This window comes from Piliocolobus tephrosceles, chromosome 5 (genome assembly GCF_002776525.5).
Source record: "Piliocolobus tephrosceles isolate RC106 chromosome 5, ASM277652v3, whole genome shotgun sequence".
In the NCBI taxonomy this organism is placed as follows: domain Eukaryota; kingdom Metazoa; phylum Chordata; class Mammalia; order Primates; family Cercopithecidae; genus Piliocolobus; species Piliocolobus tephrosceles.
Genome location: NC_045438.1, coordinates 83,277,810 through 83,283,121, shown reverse-complemented (window position 1 = coordinate 83,283,121; position 5,312 = coordinate 83,277,810). Strand labels below are relative to the sequence as shown.

Below are 5,312 nucleotides of genomic sequence, written 5' to 3'. Positions count from 1 at the left end.
CAACAGAGCAACGATCCTGGAGGTACTGCAATACCAGGTCTATGCGTGGAGCGGATGGAGCAAGCTCCTATTCCATCTCCCTGCTCCAAAAATCCATTTAATATATTGTCCTCAGACAGAGGACGTATCAGATATTAAAGTGGTAAGAAGAGAGCAGTGATAACCTTGAAGAAGACAAAAGAGATATAGAGAGGAACCACTTTATTTGCTCACAATTTGATAATTTGGGCTAGGCTCTGCTGGTCAGATTCTTGGCTGGGTATGGTGGCTCACGCCTGTGATTCCAGCAAGTTTTTAAATTTTCTTTTTATTGTATCTTGTTTTTGTTTCATGTATGTACTATATTTCTAACACAGTGAGGCTATTAATTAGAGGGGCTTTAAACATTTTTTCTTCCGCTGTATTTATGTCCTACAGGTTCCTTTTATTCCTATTTAATTGTATGTATGGTTTGATCCTCAAAAACTAAGTCATCCTTGCCTGGCTGCTTACACTTTAGGATATTGCAGTAAGAGGCCAATTGTATGCTCTGAGTTTGTTGGGGGATTCAGAAACCAGTATCCCAAAATATAGTGCTTAGATGTGCTAAATGGAAGAAGCTTCAAGCTCCCTCTGACCACGCTCCCCACCATCTCTCCCAAAGCACAGGATCAAGCTGAAGGTCCTTCATCTGCCTGAGATCCAGACCCACCAAAAGGAACAGTTTTTTTCTTCCTCTTCCTGTAAGACCACATCTGAAGAGACTCTTTCAGGAGATCATGTATAAATTAAGCTCTGTTCCCCTATCATTCATTCTCTTTACTAATCCCCTAAACAGAATGATTCTTCTTCTTCCTCCCACAGCCTTTTTGCCAGGATGATATATAAGCTTCTAAACTCCCCTGTGGTGTGGGGTGAGTAATCACTCTGTGATTCTCCCCAGGAAAAATTTCTATGCCTTTTCTCCAATTAACATCTTTTGTGAGCTGATTTTTCAGCAAACCTTCAGAGGGCAAAGAGGAAGTTTACCCTTGGCCCCTGCAGTTCACTGGCTTGTGGACTTCCCTACGGGATGATCTATCTGGCTGGGCTCTATCTTTTTGCAGTGGCACAATCATGGTTCACTGCAGCCTCAATCTTCTAGGCTTAAGTGATCCTCCCACCTCAGCCTCCTGAGTATCTGGAACTACAGGCCCATACCTCTATGCCCAGCTGATTTTTTAGTCCTTGCAGGGGTGAGGGGTCTCACTGTGTCACCCAGGCTGGTCTCCAACTCCTGGGCTCAAGTGATCCTCTGGCTTAAATATATCTTAAAGGCCAGGCGCGGTGGCTCAAGCCTGTAATCCCAGCACTTTGGGAGGCCGAGACGGGTGGATCACGAGGTCAGGAGATCGAGACCATCCTGGCTAACATGGTGAAACCCCGTCTCTACTAAAAAATACAAAAATCTAGCCGGGCGAGGTGGCGGGCGCCTGTAGTCCCAGCTACTCAGGAGGCTGAGGCAGGAGAATGGCATAAACCCGGGAGGCGGAGCTTGCAGTGAGCTGAGATCCGGCCACTGCACTCCAGCCTGGGCGACAGAGCGAGACTCCGTCTCAAAAAAAAAAAAAAAAAAAAAGGATCTTAAAGAACATTAGAAATTAAAGAATATAAGTGTCAATATTTAAACCAATCACATTATATGCACTTGTATATGTTAAGAATAACTGTAATATGCTAATTTACAAGTTAGGCTAAAATATCACCCTCTCCTCTGCCCTGAAACTCAAAAAGCTAATGCCATCTTTTTAGATATAGCATTTATAGCAATAAGTCATATTTGGCTATGAATCATAATCAATGTCTCAAATAAAACTTGGCAGAATATCAACCACACAGGTTCATCCTGAGCTTTCCTGTGAAGGTGGCTGTGCTTGCTCTTCAGCTCTGAAATCCAAACATACTTCTGGTCTTTCTCTGTGTGTTCAGGAATTTAAAAAATGACATAACTTAGGGAATGTCAGTTTTGTCTTCTTGTACAAACCTTACATTTTGAAGGATAAAATAAAAACATGATAAAGATAACTTGCTGGGCGCGATGATTCATGCCTGTAATCCCAGGACTTTGGGAGGCTGAGACGGGCAGATCACTTGAGGCCAGGAGTTCAAGACTAGCCTGGCCAACAGGGTGAAACCTCATCTCTACTAAAAATACAAAAAGTAGCTGGGTTTGGTGGTACATGCCTGTAGTCCCAACTACTTGGAGGCTGAAGTGAGAGAATCACTGGAACCCGGGAGGCAGAGGTTGCATCGAATCAAGATCACACCACTGTACTCCAGCTTGGGTGACACAGTGAGACCCTGTCTCAAAAAAAAAAAAAAAAAAAAATCAGGCAATGTCAATTTGATTGTTTTGTACAAATCCTAAATTTTTCTGATGTTATAAGGACATGAAAATGTTCTTTTCTTAGTATGAATTGCCAGAAAATCATTAATCAAATCTCATTTTTCTTCTTATGTTCCAGTGTTACAAACTAAAGAAAAAACTCTCTATACAGTCTCACTCAGGCTAAAAAATTATAAGCATTTCTCCCAAACAAGTGTTCATTTTGTAACCTTTTACTATCACATAGTTGAAAGAGCTCTGCAGCCTGAAATTCTATTCTATCATATCACTTTAAATTCAAATACTGTAAAAATTGGGGGACTGCAGTATTTTGTAGAAATGAAATATGCCATTTCCCTTATGGAATTTTAGCTGACTAGAAGGACAGGAATGAACTGACTGTCTTGAAGCCTGAAAAGTAAATGACATTTGGCAGGGTATGTTTCAATCCATTTTCCTTAATTTATTTTAAACTTCTTGAAAATAATTTTACTCCCATTCTGGAGATGTCAAGTGAAATAACCGAGGATAACCAGAATGATTAAATAAATAGATTTCCATATTTTGCACAAGCGTAGGAACACTTTTTGTATAAATGGTTCGCAGGCAACTAAAAAGCAACTTAGTTATTTGGGGATTCTTTTGTTTTTAAGAGAGAAAACATAAAAATTTCAATTCATTAGGATTTTTTTTTTTTTTTTCTTTTTTGGGGGAACAGAGTCACTCTGCTGCCCAGGCTGGAATGAAGTGATACAATCATGGCTTACTGTAGCCTCAGCCTCCCAGGCTGAAACAATCCTCTCACCTCAGCCTCCTGAGTAGCTGGGACTACAGTTGTGTGCCATCATGCTCAGCTAATTTTTAAAATTTTTTCATAGAGACAGGGTCTTGCTATGTTGCCCAGGCTGGACTCAAACTCCTAGCCTCAAGTGATTCTCCTCCTGCCTCAGCCTTCCAAAGTGTTGAGATTACAAGTGTGAACCCTCTGCACCCAGCTTTATCAGGCTTGAAAGTGAAGAACATGAAAAATAAAACCTGGCTGGGCATGGTGGCTTATATCTGTAATCCCAGCACTTTGGGAGGATGTGGTGGGAAGATCACTTGAGCCCAGGAGTTCAAGAGCTGCCTGAGCAACACAGCCAGACCTTGTGTCTACAAAAAATAAAAAATTACCCTGGCTTGGTGGCATGAGCCTCTAGTCCCATCTACCCAGACACTAAAGTGGGAAGATGGCTCGAGCCAGGGAAGTCAAGGCTGCAGTGAGCCATGATCGTACCACTGCACTCCAGCCTGGGTGACACAGTGAGACCTTGTCTGAAAAGAAAAAAGGAAGGAAGGAAGGAAGGAAGGAGAGGGGAGAAAGAAAGAAAAGAGAAAGAAAGAAGGAAAGAAAGAAAGAGAAAAGAGAGAGAAAGAGAAAGAAAATGTTATTAAACCAGGATAATCAGATGGGCACGGTGACTCAAGTGCTGTAATCCCAACCCTTTGGAAGACTGAGGCAGGTGGATCACTTGAGGTCAGGAGTTCGAGACCAGCCAGGTCAACATAGTGAAACCTCGTCTCTACTAAAAATACAAAAATTAGCCGGGCATGGCAGTGGGCTTCTATAGTCTCAGCTACTCAGGAGGCTGAAGCAGGAGAATCACTGGAACCAGGGAGGTGGAGGGTCCAGTGAGCCGAAACTATGCCACTGCACTCCAGCCTGAGTGACAAAGAGAGACTCTGTCTCAAAAAAACAAAAAATCAAGATAATGGCTGGGTGCCATGGCTCACACCTGTAATCCCAGCACTTTGGGAGGCCAAGGCAGGTGGATCACTTGAAGTCAAGAATTCAAGACCAGCCTGGCCAACTTAGTGAAACCCCAGCTCTACTAAAAATAAAAAAAAATCAGCCAGGTGTAGTAGTGGGCGCCTGTAATCCCAGCTACTTGGGAGGCTGAGACAGGAGAATTGCTTGAACCCAGGAGGCAGAGGTTGCAGTGAGCTGAGATCACAACACTGCACTCCAGCCTGGGTGACAAAGTAAGACTCAGTCTCAAAAAAGTAAAAATAAATAAATAAGATAATCATATTTTCTCTCCGAATTGTCCTGTTGGTTTTCATATCCCTGTCAAAGCTATCGTTCCTCTCTAAGTCAACTAGATTTGGAAACCTGGGAGCCACCCTTTTATTCTTCTTTCTTCTTGCCTCTCCTGACCCTCATCTTTTCTACCCTGTCTAGTCTCCCAGCTTGACCAATGTCACCAGTTACCAGGACTCAGGTTTTTATTCCGATGTCCACGTTTCCATTTCCTCTGAACTATCTTAGTCCAAGTCCCCAAGTGCCCACAGCTGAGTTAGTACCATTTGCCTCACTGCCTCCAGTCTATATTTGTAGGAGTTTCAAGCTTTTTGCCCAAAGTCAGGTAAGTAAAGGAGCGAAATAAGCTGGGTGAGCACAGGTCTTATTTTAAGAGGGTATTCTCTACTCAGCTTCAGCCAATTGTTGCTCCACCAGAGATCAATGAGACAGTGTTACTAGAAATTCCGTTTTCCGGCTGAGCATAGTGGCTCACACCTGTAATTCCAGCACTTTGGGAGGCCAAGGCAGGAAAATCATTTGAGCCCAGGAATTCAAGACCAGCCTGGGCAACACAGCGAGACCCCATTTCTTTTTTGTAAAGCTACATAAACTACTTTTTTGTAATATTTTTAAAAATTAGAAAAAAATTAGCCAGGCACGATGGCACATGCCTATAGTCCCAGCTACTCAGTAGACTGAGGTGAGAGGATCACTTAAGCCCAGGAGGTCAAAGCTACAGTGAGCTATGATTGAGCCCCTGAACTCCAGCCAGGGTGACAGAGTGAGACCCTGTCAGAAAGAAAAGAAAAAGGAAGGGAAAGGAAGGGAGAAGAGGAGGGGAAGGAGGGAGAAAGGTAAAGGAGGGAGGGAGGGAGGGAGGGAGGGAGGAAGGAAGGAAGGAAGGAA

The 5,312-nt window shown here is 43.1% G+C and overlaps 1 non-coding gene across 1 annotated transcript; it reads right to left on the bottom strand.

The window, feature by feature from the left end:
• LOC111538114 lies at window positions 1–185 on the bottom strand. Its single transcript, XR_002730219.2, has one exon. It is a non-coding gene; the product is annotated as a U2 spliceosomal RNA (small nuclear RNA).
• Window positions 186–5,312: the final 5,127 nt, after the last annotated feature.